This window comes from Thermobia domestica, chromosome 2, assembly GCF_964235325.1.
Source record: "Thermobia domestica chromosome 2, izTheDome1.hap1.1, whole genome shotgun sequence".
NCBI classification, from domain to species: domain Eukaryota; kingdom Metazoa; phylum Arthropoda; class Insecta; order Zygentoma; family Lepismatidae; genus Thermobia; species Thermobia domestica.
The window spans coordinates 124,593,315-124,615,031 of record NC_137455.1 but is presented as its reverse complement, the minus strand read 5'-3'; the positions used below and the strand labels follow the sequence as shown (position 1 = coordinate 124,615,031).

Genomic DNA, 21,717 nt, shown 5'->3' with positions numbered 1-21,717 from the left:
ATCCGTTACAGATGTTTAAAGTGTTGTAATCCTAGCCTAAAATAACAAACTGTACAAAAAAAAAATATCCCTAGGAAATTTCATGCACTAATGAGTTAATCCGTTTGTAGATTCCATGAACTTGAATTTTCAAAATGACTTTAACAAAAAAACTGAATTTTAATGTAAAATATTAATTAATAGTATTTGGTCTAGGAATTAATTCGTGCGGTTGGTACGCACACATTGAAGCTGTAGTACAAACACAAAATACATAAATACCTTAAGAAAAATATTGTCCATCGCTAGCCACCACTTTCGCCCATCTGTCAGGCAATGTACGGATTCCGTGGCGAAAGAAGTCCTCATCCTTGGAAGCGATCCAGTCAGAGACCCATGTTTCGATATCTTCTGAAGAAGTAAACCGCTGTCCAATCAAATCGTTGTTCATGCAATCGAACAAGTAGTAGTCTGAAGGAGCAACGTCTGGTGAATACGGCGGGTGGGGTAAAACTTCCCATCCGACATTTTCTAAATAGGTTTTGACCGGTTTTGCGACATGTGGGCGAGCGTTATCATGTTGAACAATAAGTTTATCATGTCTGTTCTCCCATTCTGGTCGTGTTCTGGCCAGAGCTTGCTTCAAACGCATTAATTGTCGTCGATAACGTTCTCCATTCATAGTTTCACCCGGTTGCAGCAGCTCATAGTACACCACACCTTTCATATCCCACCATATGCACAGCATAACCTTTGCACAGTGAATATCTCGTTTTGGTTGTGATGGACCTGGTTCACCTGGTTTCACCCAGGCCTTTTTTCGTTTAGGGTTCTCGTAATGGATCCACTTCTCATCACCCGTAATAATTCGATGCAGAAACCCCTTTCTGCTCTGTCGTTGAAGCAGCAATTCGCAAATGGTTTTTCGTCTTTCAACGTCTCTGTCTTTCAATTCATGTGGAACCCAATGTGACATCTTTTGAATCATTCCCATGGCTTTCAAGCGTTTGGAGACTGTTGTTTGATCAACGCCTAATGCTGCTGCAAGTTGTTCCTGCGTTTGACACGAATCCTGCTCGAGCAATGCTGTCAATTCTTCGTCTTGAAATTTTTTTGGCTGTCCAGCTCGCTCTTGGTCTGCCAAGCCGAAATCACCACTTCTAAACCGTGCAAACCACTTCTGACACGTTCGCTCAGCTAGAGCATGGTCACCATACACTTCCACCAAAATACGATGACTTTCAGTCGCACTTTTCTGCATGTTAAAGTAATGCAGCAGGACACCCCGCAAAAACACTTTATCAGGCACAAATTGCGCCATGTTCACTTAACTACAAACTGGTGTTGTTGAAGCTTTAATCCACTGCCCTATACTACGAACGATACCCAATGACAGGGGTTTGCAACACATGTGTGGATACACGGAACTGTGGGACGCTCCGTTCGTTGCGCCATCTCTTGTCCACCCGCACGAATTAATTCCTAGACCAAATAGTAATTGAATAAAAATGTAAACTAATAAAATTGAAAACATTAAAATAGCAGCGAAAATCACACGAGATACTTTCACTAAAGCTTTCGACAACGAACTGAACGACAAAGGTATGTCCATGCGCTCGGGGGAAACGTTCGCAGAAACTCATATGGACAACCCACGATTATAATAGATTTTAACTAGCGCAGTGGTCGGATTCTGAGTTGTTTGCTTGAATTTTTCGTTCGGATTTCGGAGGCAATACTGTAATGGCATGAAAGATTAAAAATGCAGATCCAGCTCCTTAGACACCAATTCCGCCACCTATGCCTATGATATTTCTGCTTTTCCTTCCTTGTGACTACCCCTACCTAATGCAGTGATTAACAACCTTTTTCGAGTGACGATACATTTTACAGAACGTCCACAACATCGCGACATATTTATTTGTTTATTGTTATTATTATTATTAATAATAATAATAATAACATAAATTATAATTGTGTAAGAGTATAAATTTCTACAAACTCTATGTAGTACTAAGCATTGTTGCTATTATTGAAGACATTGACGTGGTACAGTCTCACTGAAAGTTGATTTTTAACTAATTATTAAATGCTTTGTGATTTTTAAATTCTAAAATTTCGCCACACATCGGTTGGGAACCACTGTGTTAGGTGTAGATGCACGTCTTCTATAGTCTCAGTGTTGAAAAGGAACCTGCAAGTAGAAGTAAACTAATTTACTGGTTTATCGTTGCTAGTAGAAATAAACTCTTCTAAAGAGTAGTAAAAAAGAATATGCGTATGTAGTATCTATACTCAGAGTTGAAGCTGTTAGTATCCCATATGGAATAGCCACCGTCACTCCTAAATATATTAACGGTTTGATTCCAGCAACGAATCCGGCTGAGATAATCGTTCTACCTGTATACTCTAAGAAACAGAATTCAAAAATTCGTTTCCGTTCAAGAGTTATCGTAGAGCAACGACGTACTCCACTAACATCACAATCTTATAAGGCTTACTAGTGTGATTCTAATAAAAGAAAATCTTGTATCCGCTATAGGAATTTCATTAGAAGTTTCTTGCTCCGTCATCAAGGAAAAGATTTTCGTCGGTATTATGAATAGCGCATTGTGCTTTATGCTATATATTTTCATCCTACTTACGCATCACGTTCACAGTGAAGCCTCTGTAGTATACTTTTGTTTGCAAGTACCGTCTCACTTTAATAAAAGCACTGTAAACCAGCAATGAGCGTACGCACACTGTGGTAGTATTTTGTTTTCATTCAAGATTGCAGTTGACCGAGTGGTGACCTTGTGCGAGTCATCCAGTGGGTCCTTGGGGGTGGGTGGTTGGGCAGTGACCGACCGGGTTCCCCCTTGTTAACCGCCGTTACTCCTCTTCTCTTCGGTCCCTCTGCCGCCGCCCCGACCAGACTCAAGTCTTGGATTAAGATGTCTTCGTTGTTCCCCTCCACAATGATTTATGATGCAGCGACGTTGCCACGTTTGCGTTTGTGCTCTGTGGTTGTCCCAAGCGCTAGTCAAAAGGGAAAAAAGGAGAAGTTTCTTTTCTGGTGTGAGCAACAGGCAGTCGTCGCTTTCATCAAGCTGAAAAGTTTCCTGGTACCTGGTCACGAAGCCAACCCATGTTCGACACCCGCAGTTGGAGCCCCATTACTCATTTACGTACTTCTAAATAGTAAAAATAACAAGTCAAATATTTCTACCAGTTCAGTTAGGATAACAGGAAAGTTTTTACCAGTCTTTCAGGAATTGTTTTTTTCTATTTCACAGTAAAATAACGATATTTTAAGTTATGATTCGTTGTAGTAACTTCTGACGGAGGTATATTTATTCTGTGATTAAATAACATTGCAAAGAGAGTGAATGAGTACTTCGTTTCATAGCATTCACTAAATGTTAATACTGTTAAACAGCACAAAGTTTGACTTGTTTTTTTTTTTCGTTATTGTGAAAATTGTTTTGAAATCCAGAAAAAAACTTAATGTAGACGTGCTCTTCCTACAAATACGTTTCTTGAAATAAAAATTGTAGTAGATTCAAATGCTTTATTTCATGAGATCCTTGGTTCGATCTCAGCTCGCGCCAGGTGAGCTTTGTGGTGGACAAACACCGTGTGCGTGGGTTTTCTCGAGTTCTGCCGATTCTTCCCACTTTTTTCATTCGTTTCTCATAATCACTGTCTCCTTTAGCCTGGCAGGCAGAACAGTGGAACGTAAAACTCAAAGATTTCATTTCATTTCAAATGCTTCATTTATTCCCACCCCCTTGTTTTGCTCCCTCCAGAAAATTCAGAGACTCATTTCAACTCATGTTCCTTATCGAAAGCTATCATATGTTAACACTTAAGCGGACATGTCACATTTTGAGTTATTTAAATGGTTAAATCTTGGTATACCATGATTCTGTTTCTTATCATTATGTTTATTATACGCTTTCAGGCCGGAATATCAGCCAGGTGAGAAGGGTTCTAAATACAAGCGTGGCAGCATTGCGGTATTTCAGAATTTGGCAACTCTGTATCTCTACTTCCAGAACATTTTATTCAAAATTGTAATTTAACTATTTAATATCAGTCCAACAATTACAAATACTGTTTGTTCCTGTCTATAAAGAACATCTTGCATTTTGAGGTGGAAAAAATATTTTGACGAACAGGAATTTTTCAACCACAATTACATTTTATTTTTCCAAGTCTTGTAAAATTTATAGTATTTTTTTTTACACTCGGCTATACATCCAAAGATGATCTTTATTCCCCTGAAAAATATTTATTTACATAATAATAAAAATCTTCATTTCACTCGAAACACGAATAAATGATGGCCAAATAATTAATGAGTTGAGTTGATTTTGAGTTTAACGTCCCGTTCAGCAGCGAGGCTATATGAGACGTGGACCTACTGATTAACGTGGAATCCGAACCACATGAGCTCCCGCCCAAATAATTAATGAATTGAAATGAAGTGGATACCGGTATACTGTAGACAATGCTTTGCTTTCCTAGATCGAACTTGCTGCTCCCGGAGAAAAATAGTTTCTGCTACGAACATCAATGAATATAATTCATAGATAGCCTATTTGACGAATAGGTTCTTGGCTGAAGCTCAGTGTAGATTTTGATACTTTTTAATGTTTGCCAAATTGTGCAGGCGAAGCTGAAATTAGTTTTGAATCTTCTTAAAATGCTGTTGGCGTTGTGCCTTTCTTTTACTACATGTTGAAAGTACAATCTACAGGTGTTGAATACTGTGTACAATTAATCTTCCTGTGAGAACACGACAGTAGAGAAAGTCAAATGATAGTTCCTTCGTCTCTTACAAATAAACAGACACAAGAGGAGAAAAGGAAGAGAGTTGGAAACAGAATCTGGCAGAGTAGTGTGACGTTCTTCACGGCTCCTCTTAAAAATAATCTTTAGTGTGTTGATTTATGGCAGCTTTTGCTACAGAAACCAACCAACCCCTGCTTCCAATTCAATCTTTCCATTCCCTTTTTCCCCCCCAAGACTCTTTTTATCTAAAGTAGTTCGCCTGCTGCTGTGCTGTGTTGCCTCTACCTTCTTGACGTGAGAGACATCTGTTGGTTGAGTGGTGAAATGGTTTTCAGCAATCGACTTTACGTTGAGTGACTTGTTTGAACAGCTGAACATTGTAGAGTTGCCAACATCGAATTGTAAGGGAGGAAAACATATGTTTCATTCAGTCGGTTTGTTACAGAAATATAATTCCAACATGAGTGATGTAGAACTTTTTCTTCTTCAAATTATTACATTTTTGTTGTCCACGTTATAGGGCTTATGTAGAGTACTATCTTCTCCAAACTCCAAACCAGTTTGTAAGGGGAAAACCCCCCACTACCCCAAAGATGGCGTGGCGATCCATAGGCTATTTCTTTAACAGAGGGAGTTTCTCCGTTTCCCGTTTTTAAATAATTTTAATGAAACCTCTTCAACGTCCAGTAATATCAATATTTCCTCTTTTACTTCGGTTCTCTTCATAAAGTATAAGGTTAGTATTTCTTGTCTACCATAGTTAACAGATGCAGGGAGAGTGAGAATCAGCGGCGGTTATCTCATGTATGTAAGGTAAGCAATGCATACCTAAAAATAAAGCTCTCACACACTTAATATCAATATTTCTTTAATTCATTTTGTTCCATGTGATTTTCAAAATTGTTCGTTCGCTTTCCTTCCTTGACACTGGAACTGAATAGTTGTTGCGAGTAACTGTTTCGACAATGTAACATTGAATCCATAGGACACGTTACGGAAGCTCGATTAGCTAATTATGAATTAGCTGGTGTTAGGAACTAGGATTTAGAGAAAACACTAGCAAGTTTCATATCATTCAGAGGCGGCTCGCAAGGAAAGTCACATTGGTAAAAAAAAAAAAAAGTCTTGTCGCTTGAAATTAAGGCAATAAAGGTTGACTAATATATTAATTGCTGTATGTAACAATTAATACACTAATAAAGCCTTCTTCTTTTAGTTTCAAGAGAAAAATCTTTAATTTTTGCAAGTGTGATGTCCCTCACGAGCCGCCTCTGCTACCATTGCTTACTCAAAATTTCACCATAAGGCACTGGGGATAAAGGTAGATCGTAAACATACAGCCTGTGACAGTGTTGATTTATTTATATCTAAACATCTTCAACCTTCTTTTCCGCTTCTTAGGAACCCTCCACATGATATTGGTACGTAATGTGGGATAGTTATAATCAGCAAAAATATAACAATACAGTTGTTATAATAAAAGATAATCCGTATATTTCAAGTTATGCTATTACACTATATTAGATAGAATATCTTCACATGAATATTCTATAATTAACTGTAGAATTAGGTTATTTTGAGATTAAGTTTGTTCTTGTATTCAAATCTATCGCGCTGAAATTGTTGTATATGTACCAATAGAGGGTTTATTTCTAATATTTTAAGAGTTATCTTAAACTTCGATTAGATGTTCTAAAAGTAAATATCGAGTATTTTAAGACATATATATGAGGATTTTAAGACAAATTGCATTCAAATTATGCCAAATATTGTATATTCATAAATACAATAGGGGGCCCACACGGCCCTCCCCCCAGGATCGGCGCCTTTGAGTGTGGCCATATACTGTGTAGATAGTAATCCACATTTTAGATGATCCACCTGGCAATGCTGTTAAGTTCAAAATACACCTTTCAGATTATGTTATAGCCTACTACTTGTTTCCACACTTATTGTTTAACAATTTCACACTGGCTTATGGATGGTTTTTGCAGAATTTTCACTTCTAAATATATTTGAAGGAGAGAGAACAAAAACTGGACATATCCAGAATCTGTTTTTCTTCCTTTTTAATACATTTTTCTTCAATTTCAAGTGATGACCTGTACTACCACGACACATCAAGAACATGTATATACAACAATCTATGTTTTTCGTTTCTAAAATCTAATTTATTTTTATTTATTTATTTTAAAGTAAGTTATATATTTATTTTCGTTTAATGTTATTATATTCCTAAAACCAATAAACGATGAAAAGTTTAAAGCAACAATAAATTGTTACGTTAAGTAGTTAGAATTTTAATAAAATGACAAGTGTTATATATTTGTGGTATTTATTAAAACTGTCACCATAAATGTAAATGATATAGGTATAAACAATATTTACAAAATTATGATGTGAAATATAAGTAGTACACTGGTAGGGGTTTATTAAGGAGAAATTTTTGATACTTTTGTGTGTTTATAATGTTTTGTAGTTTTTTTTTTTTACGACATTTATGTTATGCAAAAGTTTATTAGCGCAAAGCTTATACTTACAAACACAGGCCTTTCATTACCGTTGTTAGTTTTGGGTGGTTTTTTTGGATGTAGAATAAATGTACCATACCACACTGTTAGCAGGTGTAGGTTGAATGAACATAATTTTTAAAAATGCCTGGTTTTATAGTATTACTAAAAACTGTTTTAGTTTTAACAAGGCACTGTTTATTTTGGAAAATATGTTTTTTTTAATTTAAAATAGACACCTTGAAGGTTTTAACTAATATGTTTTGGACACCATTACCTTGAATAAGCTTGATATTATCACTTTGAAGCCACTGAAAAATCCGTTTGCGTAGGACGTTGTTTTTTGTGGTTGTATCGTTTTGTTGATTTTAAATAGAATATTTACAAGGAGAAATCACGAGGTAAAAATCACAAAGTATATGAGTGTTTAATAATTTTAAACTTTTCATCGTTTATTGGTTTTGGGAATATAATAATGTAAAATAAATTTATTTTCGTTTAATTTCGTATGACCTCATGTTGCTGTTATTCGTTCGTTGATTTGATTGCAAGTCTCAAACGCTTTACTGCGCAATTAAAATAGCTATGTCACCCACTCAACTATAAGGAAATCTGAAGACTAAGAAATACTTCATACTCTAATGAAGTGGATTGTTTGTACTCTTATTTTCAATACTAGCTATAATAATAGATTTTTAAAAAAATCTTCAGCTTATGGATATAGCAGCTTAAAACACAAAGGAATTAAGCATAATTGACAAATCCATAGCAACATTTATTGTAATATTGCCGGTATTTCTCTTTACGTCCGTCTAGAGATCAGAAGTTTGAAGTTTGTTGTTGCCTTCCAATATGTGAATTTTATTTATTTTTTTATATCAATATACAATATATTGAGTTTTATTTCTAGTTAAATACTTTGTTTTAGTTTTTTTTTTTTTTTTTTTTTTAATATTTACTACACCAGTGGAAGAAAGTGAATGCAACTTTGCCCCTTTTATTGCGCGCATTTTAAAGATGAAGGCATAATGTCTCGGATTTTCACTTTTGAAATATAGTATCTCTATCCTTAATTGTTTAACACAAGTATATGGTGATATAGTGTATCGCTAGTATAAAAAGTGGCGTATAGAAGATACATTTCCATCGAAATTTAGTTACCTTTTCTTTCCTTTATCAAACTTAAAGAAATCAGTGAAATAAAATGTATTTTTCAGAATAATGTCAAATAAATGCATCTAATATTCATATTAGAAAATTCAAACATCAAATTAAAGCACTGAATTTTATTTTTAACCGACTTAAAAAAAAGAAAAGTTCTCTGACCTGTACGTGTGTATGTTTGCATGTATATATTTATCTCGAGAACCGTTGGTCATGTTTCGATGCCGTTTTCATTGATCGGATAAGCTATTCCCAAGGAAGAGTTATACATATAAAAATTGAAAAAGTAATAATTAATTAATTAATTAATTTTTAAAAAGCAAGTAATTCCTGCGCCTGAAGACATCCTAAAATATACTGCAACCAGAAATTCGACGAAGTAAGGTGGGTTGCATACAGCTGGGGGGTAAGAACACTTTTTTAGCCAGGTTTCTCCGAATGATTTAACCCTGGAGGAGGATGTTAGCAGGACATTCGCGATGTCAACTCCTAGCTATTTACATGCCAATCTTGTTAACCCATTCCGGACGGACCTTTTAATACCTGATTTTTCCCTGTAGACGACGGTTTTTTGGCATATTTTAAAAATTCGTAGAAAATACAGTTTTCAACACAATGCTATTTATTATACCATTTTATAAACTACAAAACTTCCCCTTTACACAGGTGTGTAACATTCAACACTTGGTATATATTTTCTTTTTACTGCATATATACATATATCAATTACGCAAAGCGAGAAAAATTTTTACAATGTAACAAAAACTACAAAAATATCCTATACGCATGTAATATGTAAGCTATAGTTGGAAAAAAGCCACAAAATACACAATGTGCGAGTTTCAACAATGATGCTTGTTATGTAAACATGGAAATTCGAAAATCACAGGTAATTAGCCTTTGTGTGAAAAAGTTCAACAACTTCTTCGCCATTTTCACAAGTATAGGCAAAAACCGCGTATTCCTACAAAGGTGTAATTACAGCTCAGTTGTGACAAAAACTGAACACACACGCCACCTAGTGCTTGGAATCTGAACCACGTACTCACGATTAACAAATGCACGAAACGAGGTGCGAGCATAGCTCGCAGCCCGTCTACAGGGACAAAACATTCACTGCGAGTTATGCTCGCAGTCCGTCCGGAATGTGTTAAACTTTTACTAGAATATCACGCACTTTTTCTGTGATATGTCGACCATTGAAAAAAAAAAAAAAATGAGATCGAAATTTCCAAACGAAAGTGACTGTTTTACTGACTTTCGCGTCTATGTTCTGTTTGAAGTGCTTAAATAACAGCAGCTTCCTAAAAACAAACCGAAAGGGAGTCACGATGGCCATTGGTAGATGCTTACACCTGGTTTTAAAAGTCGTACATTTGATCTCAGGTCATGTGAATTCGTGACGGACGACATAGAAAGAGAGAGAAAGAAGGGAGAAAGAGATTCAAATATGGGGACAGAGAGGGATACATTCACGTATGCAAACTTTGAATTGGAGAAACAAATGATCGATATTCTGAGAAAAATTGTAATTTTTGAAACATAATAAAAATCATAAGTTCTCAGCAAAACCTGTGAGCATTACACCCACAGTTCTCGAATTGAGATGGACAACTTTTTCTTTGAAGCATCAGATAATTAAACAGTGAGAGGAGAATCTTAACATGGAGAAGGAAGAATTTATAACTTCATAGTTTTCGAACCAAGAAACCTTCAGTTATGATGCCACAACATTAACCACTGATTCACGGAGAAGGTTATTTGATAAATCGTGTTTTTCTTGCATATCTTGAGAATGCCAACACTTTGGAGGCACGGAAATTGGAAATACACTCTTATTTGTATTAGGAGTAATTATGTTATAACTATTCAAACAGGCATTGTATTGTGTCGAGGAAACAATATTTAAAGTGCATCTGTTCAGCGTCTGAGATACTGCAAGGTTTCACAAATAAATTTTCTCACCCAACAATGGGGATCTAGACATGGTGTATATATATATATATATATATATATATATATATATATATATATATATATATATATATATATATATATATATATATATGCGTAAAGTACTAACTGAGGTTAGTAAAAATACGAAATTTGAACGAGAGAAATCGAAGCGTGTAGGACAGTAGCGACATTTCAGATTTGGCTTTCCGGGAAGGGAAGGCAAGACCCCTTGATATAAGTAAAATTTCTCGTTTTCACTGACTTACTACTATTTTCTATTGATAAAATCTATATAAATCTCACACTCAGGGGGGAATTGCCCCTCCCTTCCCCTCTAAATGACGCCCCTGGTGTAGGAGTTTGAAGGGTCTAAAGCGAACATTGTAATGTATGAAATATTCTATTTTCATGTTTGTCTCGAGCCTCTACAAGCTTTTTCGCTGATGTAGTGGCTAGCATGTGAGTTTGGTGCATATGATTCCGGGTTCGATTCCCGATAGGAGGAGTGCAAAAGTTTAATTTGACATTCATTCACTTTTTATTAAAGAATACAATCGACTTCAAAAAAGGCACTAAAAGGCAAGTAGAAAATAATTTATGTCATTATCTATAACAACAAGCAGAACAAATTAATGTCTCCATGTTTGGGTTGGCACGACTTAAACAAATTGTTAAAAATAGCAATAAATTATTTTCTACTTTTAAACGCTTTATTATTGTTGTCTGCTTTTTAGCGCTTTCATTACTTTTTTGCCTTTTAGTTTCTTTTATGAAGTCGGTTCATATATTTTTTAAAAAGTAGTTTTTATTTTTTTTTTAATTTTTAAGTATTAGATTAGTATCTTTTCAATCTATCTTGTGTCCTGGGAAGCATGACCGCCTGCAATGATGGGGCAGTTCTCTGTGGAATTTTGAAGGGTGTTCAGTTGTTAGAACGTCAAGACATACTAATTTGCTTATTTACATACTATAGTGCTTAATATATTCATATTAAATACTATAGTACTATAGTTCGTATATAATATAAATATGTATATCATATTTTACATTCTTTTGTCTACGTCATCAAAATCAAGATTGTAAAATGGGGCACATGGGCTTGGGTCTAAGGCAGCACATGTTCAGGGATGACATAAAAAATCGAGATTGAAGTATGGTATGTGGAAATAGATGTGTTGACGAGAGAGAGGTGTAACGGAGATCTATACTACTGATAATAATATTCGTACCACAGCACGACCTAGTTTTCTCCGAGGCCTCGAGTTTCCTCCTTACGACGTTACTGGCGCTAGAATGAGCTGGGGACTATTACTTATTGGCTCCAGTGTAATCAGTCCATTTGGTTTTGTACGCCCCTTTCTGTCTCTAATGGCTTAACAAGAGACTTTACAGTATAAATTTATTATTGCTGTTCTATTAGTTTGATCGTTGATAAGTGAGAGAAATTTCAACAGCAACACAACTGAATACGAACAAATAAGAGGCCTGTTTATACCTTTCAAAATCGTTTGTTTTCGTATTGACAACTTAATATTCAGGTGGAAATTCGTGATCTGCACATATAGTGTCCCTAGTAGCTCAATGGTTAGCATGTGTGGTTCCGAGCTTGATTTCGGTTAGGGCTAAGAATTTTCTATGTTGACCAAGCATCATGAGACAGTTGGGGAGCTCTTTGAATTAAGAGGTAATGAACTCCAATGTAGAAAGCTGGAAACTTACGTAGATATACAACGTATGAGACAAAAAGGTGTAATTTTCTTTTAAGTACCTTTCTCTTGTTTGGCTGTCCCTGATTAATTTTCGATAGCTGTACCATCACCTTCTGGTCTATATGCTAGGATCGGGTACGGAATTAAGGTAATTTTTAGGTTAGAATACAAGAGAAGCTCTTTTATTTGTACTTATTTACCTAAACATAAAAATATAAAATGATATGGGCAAGTTGAACTTCCTGATCTTAGATTTAGGTATTTGTGCATTGCTGCATTGTAGCCATAGTCTAAAACCACTTTGCTCCCCACTAGAATTGCCTACGAGAGAAGATTGGGGGCTTGTCTCGTCCCGAAAAGGCGTTATGAGAGTGATGTCTCGTTTCAGAAAGTGTAATTATTTCTAATGGAAAGGCTCTGACTCGTCTTTCATGACCGACTCTCTTCCCAACCCCATTATTATTGACTTGGACTTAGAGTCTCATGTTTCAAATATCTTGTAAATAGAGCAATTGTACGGAATTTTAGTTGGAGCTGATTTTTATTAGTTATCATGTATACCTTTCAAAATCGTTTGTCTTCGTATTGTCTGTTGAGCTTGAGTATCAAGGCTACCTTACGATGCTAGGTCAACATGATAGAAATTGAAAGTGAAACTAAGAATAGTTTGGAACTCCATCTTAGAGACTGGAAAAGAGAGAGAGAGGATATGCCATTTAAGATTTCATTTTTTTCAAATCGTCAGCGAAAATGGCTCATTAATTGATAATTTGCTGAACTATATGTTAAAATGTTCTTTGGATTGTATCTGCGAATTTTATGTAGAAATATTTGACATATAATATAATTGCTTTTTTGCTCATCAGCTTTTTATTACATTCGTGTCACTTCTTTCTGGATGCTTGCACGAAGTCTGGTAATCATCAATTCTTTGCAGTGTTCCTCCGTCTGACTTTTTTAAAATATCTGAACACTTAAAAGGGAAAGAAGAAAATTCTTCCCAAACAGAAGCCGCAAATGCATTCTGCATTAAGTTAATCCGAAAACTATCAGTTTAGTTGAGATGAGAAACAAGTCCTTTTGCTTTCAGTTGGAGCCTGTTGCAGTCGAACAGCTGCCTGCCTGGCCTGGCCTTGTGGGTTGATTAGAAGCTCCTTGAAGAAGAACGTAAGCATTGGGGGTCTGAGTCACTCACGAGGAACAAGAATCCATCTATTTGATTTGCCTTCTGCTCTCTCTCAGTGCTCTGGAAACAAAACGAAAAGAGGGAAAAAAAGGTTTCTGCTTCACTGACAACAGTAAAATCATCCTTTAGCATTCACAGTGAACTGAAACCAATCAGCTCTTTGGAAAATATTTTAAGAGCGAAGCAAGAGAAGCTGGATGCTCACAAATTGAGAGGAATCATGTCTCTTTCTTTCTCTTAGTTACTTTAAGATAATAAAAAGAAAGCATTTAATTAAAATAGATTGAAGTTGTGAGAAATAAGGCAGCGATAGCAGGAATCTTGCTGTGATTTCTTAAAAATGAGCTAAATCAAATGGCTTTTTACTGACTTCGTAAACATTTTCGATAAAAAGAAGGAAAAACGACACACCTATATTTACCTATATATATATATATATATATATATATATATATATATATATATATATATATAAATTAAAGTGACTATGTGACTTCGTACCACTTAAACCACGAGGCCGATCTGGAGCAAATTTGCCACGTAGGTGAGGTTCGGGCCTGAAATAGTTTTTATCATTTCACGTTGACGGTGCAACTTACGGAAAGGAAAGAGGAAGATATTTAAAAATTATCGAAAATGACCGATATTAGTGTCAAATCCTTAGTTTTCGGGGTCTCTGAGACGAACAGTGACACTTCCGATGCCGTTTAAATCCAAATTCAGCCCTTTGTGTCCAAAATGAAATGTTATTTTAATTAACAAAAAAATCTTTCTAAGGAGCCATAGTAATAATCGAGTAAAATATGAAATTTTTAAGCTTAAAATCCAATGTAAAATGGATAAAAACTTTCAGACATTAATTTCAAACGCTTTGTCATTCTTGAGTGAAACCATTGAAAAATTTTCTTAAACATTTGATTTAGTTTCGCTCCATTATTTAGCAGATGAGTATCACCACATAACAGCAACGACACGAAACAGCGATATCCCGTTAAAGCTCCGGTACTGTATTTGCGTCGCTGCGTTTACATGTAATCATTATATAACTGATCCTTTCATTTAATGTGTTTATCAGTCAACAAAGTTTGATGTTCTCGAAAGTATAATTACTTACCCCTACGAGGAATGACTGATGATTGAAGTACAAAGTAAGACAAGAGGAAATTGGTTTTGTATTATTTTTAAAAGTGTATGCTTAAAAAAAAAAAGTGAGTGTTGATTATCAGCCATTCGGACTTAAACAAAAATCAAACACACTTAAATGGGTTAAATATTATTATTTATACTTTGAATATCTTGCATGATCATAATTATAAAAAATAATAGAAGCTAGATTGAAAAGTATTATATTCGTGTTAGAAAATGAAATTAAACAAAAATATTACAGTGTTATTTTTTATTAAATTTCTAACTTCGAATTATATGAGAGTCCAAATGCCCTTGTTAATTGAAATCTTAGTGTGCCACAGACTTAAGGCAGTTAAAAATTGCTGTCTTAGATCCAATAGGAAAGCTACATTTTCTTCATCGAAGATGGGGATACGCTAGGAAAAGAAATAAACAAATCCATCAAATTATGGTAACTCCCATCCAGCTTTGAATATACCCCTGTTCGCTTTTTAGTTTCCCACTAATTTTACTCCTACTTGTTGATTTTACAGGTAATAATCGCTTACGGAATAAATTACTTTCTGTTTTCCTAATGCATGCATCATTTAGTAGCATCAATTTTGGCCTAGTCTCGGTCTAATTCAACTACATCAAAAGATTCCAGGATAAGTCAGACCTGCTAGAAGTCACCATTCCGTTCTAGATAAGCATTCTAATAAATGTCAATTTTCTGTGTGTGTGGCAAAGGAAAGCTGTCGATGTACTTCTTTTTTCTTTCTTTAAATGTAGAGAACTTTCTAGTTGCTAGAAATGTGTACAGGTTTGTTCTCAATTTATCGACTTCGCTTTAATTGCTTGTATGAAGTATATATAAAACACTTGGCTAAATATATAATATAAACACGAAATTAATTCTTTGCTTCTTGTATTTTCATTGCAGGTTGAACTGGTCACCTATTGATGGCCTTTCGTCCACTCCCGAACTGTCTACCTCGTCTGTTCGCAACAGTATTCATCTCAGGAACTCAAGAAATGATATATATATACATACATGAACCCTTGCTGATGTGTGCTCAACATTTGTTCCGGTATAGTTATTAGAAGAACAAATAGTTTATAATTTATTCCTGTTACTACGACACATGTATATGTAGGAAGAAGGGAAGAAATTGAAATTGCAAATGTCTATCGATTGCATAATCGACTTCCATAAACTTGAATTTAAAATTCTAATTATCAAAATAAGAAATATGCAGTTTGTTAAGACTTGAAACTAGTTTATAAATTGAAACTACATACTTATAAAATGTTAAAAACGTGTATTTCAACTTGTTTTCAAGTAATTATATTCAGTGAAACGTTACTTAAGAATTTAAAGTGGCAAACCAATTTTAAAGTAAGTTTTCTCAATAATTGAAAAGATGGTCTTGGTATGATATATTTGTGTTTTTCATTCACATAAAGAATTTATATATGGTGTGTAAAGAAAACTATCGTTAACTACGACCAAAAGTCATCACCATTTTCAAATAAAATATTTAACGAACCTCAACATTTTATTTAGTTTCCATTGTAATAAAGGAAGTACAAAAATTTGTTAGTGTATAATTATCGCATTATAACCCAATCCAATAACATTGGCACCAAGTCACTGTTATATTTGCAATATTATATTGGTTGAAAAGCATCGATAGACATTTAATTAAATTCTACAATTAAGGTAAAATTAGTAAGTACTGGAGCAAATTGACGCTCACGTTAAAACCCGCCATAAAAGTTCCTTTCAAATGATTTACAGTTACCTGTGTTCATTCGTTGTAATATATAAATAGAATCCTCTATTTGCTCTTGCCAAATTATCTTAATTATGTATATATTGTATTCAAATTTTGTGTGTGTGTTTTTAATTATTTTTATACAGTGTGATGGGTCTTTTCAAAAACGTTTGCTTCTTCTAAATAGTTGAAAATTCTACTATATCTGGAAATTTGCTTTCTACTTTTATATCTGATTGCCGAAGTCTCCGTCGTTTCATATTCAATGTTGATTTAGGCATGCAATTCGTTTGGTTTGTACTCATTTTGCATGCGAACAATTTTGTGATCTACTTTAATCGTAATATTTCTACAATCTCCAAGGAGAATCAGATCAAGTCGTAGCTGGAATTGGAACGCATAGGGCACTGATTTTCAAGAACAATTCAAACTATTCAAAACTACTTGCTATAGTTTCAAAAAATGATTCTAAAATATTCAAAACGTAATGAGCATCTGTGATACTACAATTATGCAGGAAAGAATGAACGCATTAACTGTTTTCAGTAATTTTCCTAGGCTTTATTAACACCTATTGTACTTTTAAGACATAGAACCAAAGCGAACAATGCAGAATTATGTTATTGTAATGTATTGTAATTTAATGTTGGAATACTATGTTGTTTGAAATACCAATCAAGTGTTATTTTTACATTTCCGTACGTTGCGAGTAAATGTGGCAAGGATAAGATACTGAAGCTCTTCCAATCATCCATATGTAATGTAAAATAAAATTCAAACTCTCTCATTTTAATAAAAAGCACTGTGGGGGATTTAATATGGAATTCAACATTGATAGTTGAGGAAGTAAAATGAATTGGTGGGTAGCTAATTTTATGGTCTCTATACCATCAAGAAATTGACGGACGTGTTTTATGCAGTAAAATAGATAAAGTATAACATTTAATTTTTAACAATAAATAATTAAGATTGAAATGAAATCTTTAAGTTTAACGTCCCATGGTTATGCCGGTTAGGCTAAAGGAGACGGTGATAATGAATAAATAATTAAAGTATCTCGGTAGTATATGATATTTTGCAACAACGATTTGATTGCAAAACAATCTTAATGTCAATAATACATAAACAAATTGCAGGACACATAGTTCAATTGCATTATCAAACATAAATCTGAACACTACGAAACAAGTTACTAAGTTAAATTACAAAACGAATTAAATTATGCAAATGAATCTTATTTGAAACTCCATAAATCTGTTTCGAAAGACCTTACTTTCTTTTTTATCCAATTGAACAAAATGCACAAGCTATAATTTACTATCCAACAGAGCCATCCGGATCCTCAGTTTTGGTATCCATGGTACTGTCTATCTTTATATAGCTAGAGTAACAGTCAATTCTGAACATTTCTAATCCTAGTATTTATACTCAAAATGATTATTTTCCTAGTTTTACGCACATTTACTATTTTGGAAAAAGCTTAATGGCTTATTGTTTTCTACCCTTCTGTTAAAACTGCAAATATTGTTCGTAAAGTTTATCAATTGAAAATTACTTCTATACAGAGGTAATGTTTCAGTTGCAAGGTTACAAATTATACTATTTTTTTGTATTTTCTAAGGATTTACAAAATTCCTTGCGTATAGCTACCAGTCATTGAGCATTATATTTTCCGTCCGTCTTGTCTTTGAGATTCCATTTCTCAAAGATAATTTAGATGAATAGTGAACATTAAAAATTATACAGAATTATAATTAAAATATTTTAACTTTTCTTTGTTACATTACATCATACAAAAAGTAATTTTCCTCGAATTTTCGTTAGGAATTCGTAACGAAACTATTCGAACAATTACATCTTTCTGTATATTTATTTTGTTCGAATATGAGAAAAGTTTAATATTCACATCACTACAAGGTACCTCAAATACCAGAGAGTAAGATATACCTGCTAGATGTACAACTGCTCAGTTTATTGACTGAATTTCAAGATTAATATTTCGTGGCTTATTGTAAACAGAAATGTGTTACGTACGTATTTCAAACCATTTTAATATTCAAAACTTCTATAGCAGTAAATGCCAGTGCGTTAGTGTTGCTCAATATTTTATCGATGCAGATAAGTTAAACATGGTATTATTTCCTCCTTTTTTAATTATTAAATTAAGGTGTGTAAACCACATAAACAGATGGAATCATGCAGTTTCAATAATTTGAATTGAGTCAACAAGATGTGAAAAAGAAAAGTAAGCAAAATATATATTGGCATGAATTGAAATCCTATTTATATTATTTTTGTAAAATATTAAGTATTTCTTCTTATTATTATTGTTATTATTAAAACCCAGTGGAAATACAGTATAAGAACAGTAGCCTGTCTGTGCAAATGATGTACTTTTCGTGATCATAGTCTTGTAACTGATAAGACACATAACAATGTAATACAGGCAGTTGTTTGGAAACAATAAAGATAATAGGATTTGCTTAAGGATTTGACTGGTTCACAGCTTGGAAATTGCTCCTACAAAATCTTCTAGTAATCAGGTTAGGATCTTTGTGTTTCATTTTCTTCTTTTTGAACCTATCAATATTATTTCTTCTGTTATTGTCGTTCTGTTAATTGGTTTTTTTTTTTTTTAATGAACAAATCCCAGTGTAAACAATAATATTGTGTTATATAGAAGAAAGATGTTTACTTTTTGGTTGTTTTATATTATAGAAATTATTATTATTGGCACACGTCATCGCAAGGATTCACGCACACGCGTGAAAAGTAAAATTGAAGAATGGTTTTATACGATTTACTATTACTTAAGGAAGGAAAACTTAAAATATTTATGTGTAGAGTACAAAAAAGACTCCGATAGTGTTTTGTTATTGTATTATTATTAATATTATTGCATGTAAATAAGTATATACAGTTATTTTGGTGATATTTTAATAAACAAGTTTCAAATGCAACATAGTTTGTTTATTTAACCAATTCTAATTATTATCCATTAATATGAAAGAATATATTTCTAGTTTAAAAGATTCCAAGAAATTATATAACATATTCGATTGTGTTTACGAAACAACACATGCATGTTACTCTAGTATCTTTGTGTAAATCAAGAAAAAATTACCATTTCGATACTATTTCGATACCATTTCGATTAGTGAGTTGGGTTTCGTTCGTTCTGCTTCATTAACTTATGAGTGCTGAGGCTAAGTCCTTAAAAAGCTGAAATAAAGTTTTTCAATGTTAAAACATAAACCGACCAGTAGAAATTGCTTTGTTTGGTCACCTTTCTTTTAGTTGATAACTAGCAATACTGTAATTAGTTTGCAGAAACATGAACGAAATGTTGATAGCATAAGTTAAAAGGCAGTTTTGTGACCTATATTTGCGCTACATATAAAGACGTTACCTATGTTTTCTTATTTTCGAACTCCGTTATTTCTTATGGAATGCAAGACATTATTCGTGACCATTTGAGTTTTTCCTTCTTCAACCGACTGCTGTGCTGTGTTCCATGAAAGGAAGAACATCTCATAAACTTGTTTCCCGGCGGCTGATTTTTTTTTTTTTTTTTTTCTGGTGAAATCATGAGAAAGCATCCATTTACAAGCAGAAGACAAATTAAAGAGATAAGAACCGTACAAACAGCCAAGGAACATGCCATAAAACAATCTCTTTCTGTTGTGTTTGCTTCTACTTGCTCATTCTTTTCCCTTTCCTTAGGATATATCATCAAAACCATCTCGCCTACTCTCTCCCTCTCTCTGAAGTTTGCCTATTTGTAGGTTTCTTTCTTATATCCAACATCACTTCAATTTAAATATTTTGATTCGATCCAACGACCGAAACTTACAATATCTCATACAGAGAATCGTCGGAATACTTTGCTAATTAAAGTGCTTTCAAAATTTGTGTTCAAATTGTAACTTTAATACGTTTTCAATCAGCTTAGGGTAATGTGTTCTTTGTACTCATACTTGTGAACTTTACCTAGAAACAGAAACATTGTTGATGAAAACTTAGTTAACCACAACGCCTGCTTTAGTAAATAGCATGTATATGATCATTTTCAAAAGTGGGTGTTCATTTACACTGTTTCTTTTCTTAAGATCTTTTCTGGGAAAATATTTCTACAATTTAAAGATAATATTCCCATATCGTGAGAAACTGTGCTCGTATTACTCACAGATTCCTAAGTTTCTGAGAAAAGAAATTAGTAAGTGGGTGTCCACTCTTAAGTTACCAACTGTAAAAAGCAGTTAGCAGCGTACGAGAAGGAGGAGGGGTTCTGAACTGTAACCCCTTCCTCATTTGAACATACGAAAAAATAAACTCTGGTAAACAGCGTAAAGGATCACACACTGTCAATGTTTCAAGTTTGTCCGGTAGATGTGAATCACTGAAGAATGTTTTGCTGCCATCTAACGGTGAGATGTGTATCATAACTTCTATCTTTGTTTCAATAGTAGAGAATGAGATCAGTCCCACTTGCGTCATCCTAATAAACATTTACTATATTAAGATATATATATATATATATATATATATATATATATATATATATATTCCTCTGAAACGATATAACTTGGAAGCTTGAACCACCTCCTCCTCTTGGTAAAATTCTGCGTATGCTAATGAGGGCAATACACTATAGAATTCCAATTAGTAGTCTCTTTCAATGATATATTGATTATTATATATTATATGTGTTGTATAGATGGTTATTTTTGTTCATTAATAACTATTTAATGATTGTGCGTTGTATCGGCACACAATCTTGGTTATTTATGCACAAATTCTGAGCATTTCTTAGTATTTATTTATTGCAAGATAGCGGTGGTTTTTATGTAGAGATTTCGTTTAGAAATTTCTATGTCTGATTGGTTGAAATATTCTTTCAATTATACCATATATTATATTAAATAATTCTTTCTTAATATTTTGTTACAATGATATTTTTGTTTTATTATTTCAATTTATTCAAGGCGAAATCAGAAGTTAACAGACCCCATTGCTATAACAAGACTATATTCTTTGCATTATAGCGTCTTGGAGAGTCTTAATATTACGAAGAAGGAAATTATAAATCTATTACGTTTAATAACTTAAATATATTAACAGTTTCAGTGTTCAATATTTGTTTATCGTTCGATTTATAGTGAATTTAATATGAAATCTTAAATTTTGAAGAGCAGGGGATATAAAATCTAGCATTTAACATCTCGTATATATGCACACACACATACATACACATATATACTCAAATAATACTTTTTTAATATAACTCAATACAGCTACAATTTCGAAATCAGAATATTATATCCGAAAATTTGAATTGCTTAAGAGATGGGCGTGCTGTATATAGGGTTCTGGAGGTCGAAACCTCCTCAAAAAATTTTAGAACTTTAAAAAGCAAAGTATCAATATTTTCAATGTATAGTACATAAAGCATGATATTCTCTTCTTGTTGACGTTAATGACTAGTTAGTTATTGATCATTATATAATTGAATAAATGATACTCCTTGTATTCACATATGTGTTTTTTGT

At 33.6% G+C, this 21,717-nt stretch overlaps 1 protein-coding gene across 1 annotated transcript in view; it reads left to right on the top strand.

The window, feature by feature from the left end:
• LOC145675362 (growth arrest-specific protein 1-like) overlaps positions 1-19,128 on the top strand; it is a 137,591-nt gene extending 118,463 nt beyond the window's left edge. Inside the window, exon 4 of the mRNA XM_081745765.1 lies at positions 15,334-19,128. The gene's annotated coding sequence lies outside the window, so the exon portion shown is untranslated. The remainder of the gene's footprint in view (positions 1-15,333) is intronic.
• The last annotated feature ends 2,589 nt before the right edge of the window (positions 19,129-21,717 follow it).